Source organism: Anabrus simplex, chromosome 3 (assembly GCF_040414725.1).
Source record: "Anabrus simplex isolate iqAnaSimp1 chromosome 3, ASM4041472v1, whole genome shotgun sequence".
NCBI lineage: Eukaryota > Metazoa > Arthropoda > Insecta > Orthoptera > Tettigoniidae > Anabrus > Anabrus simplex.
In genome coordinates, this window is record NC_090267.1 from 489,189,119 (window position 1) to 489,189,906 (window position 788).

General features: G+C 45.2%; 1 non-coding gene across 1 annotated transcript; it reads right to left on the reverse strand.

Annotated features, from left to right (window-relative positions):
- Nucleotides 1–219: 219 nt before the first annotated feature.
- Nucleotides 220–291, reverse strand: TRNAC-GCA (transfer RNA cysteine (anticodon GCA)). The gene has a single exon. It is a non-coding gene; the product is annotated as a tRNA-Cys (tRNA).
- Between the last annotated feature and the right edge of the window lie 497 nt (nt 292–788).

Here is a 788-nt window from a genome sequence, read left to right on the forward strand (position 1 = left end):
TACCTCTGTGAAATATATATGTCGCATTTGAATGTTACCACAGAGTCCCAATGTTAATCTAGAGCAACATGCTGGATTTTCTAAATTTGTTTGGGAAATTTTGAAAATTGTTGTTAAACATGATCACTGTGTTCTAAAACAACTATTCTAAACAAGAAAAAAAAATTCTCTCAAAAATAATAATTTGGGACTGAAAGGGTTAAGACTTTTTAAAATTTTAGGGGGCACGCGGGTTTGAACCGCGGACCACTCGATCTGCAGTCGAATGCTCTACCACTGAGCTATACCCCCATTGCGCTTATATTCGCCGGACAGACTGGCATACATTTTTAAAACGTTTTGAGAGTCACTGGGGTTTGAATCGGGGGACATCTCGATCTGTAGAAGAATGCTCTACCTCTGAGCTATAAACTACGACAGATGGCGTCAGTTATCTTGCAGGTATTTCTTGTAACACTAAATCAGTAGTCCGCCTCTGTGTGGTTAGTGTGATTAGCTGCCACCCCCGGAGGCCCAGGTTCAATTCCTGACTCTGCCACGAAATTTGAAAAGTGGTACGAGGGCTGGAACGGGATCCACTCAACCTCGGGAGGTCAACTGAGTAGGAGCGTGTTCGATTCCCACCTCAGCCATCCTTGAAGTGGTTTTCCGTGGTTTCCCACTTCTCCAGTCAAATGCCGGGATGATACCTAACTTACGGCCACGGCCGGTTCCTTCCCTCTTCCTTGTCTATCCCTTCCAATCTTCCCATCCCCCCACAAGGTCCCTGTTCAGCGTAACAAGTGAGG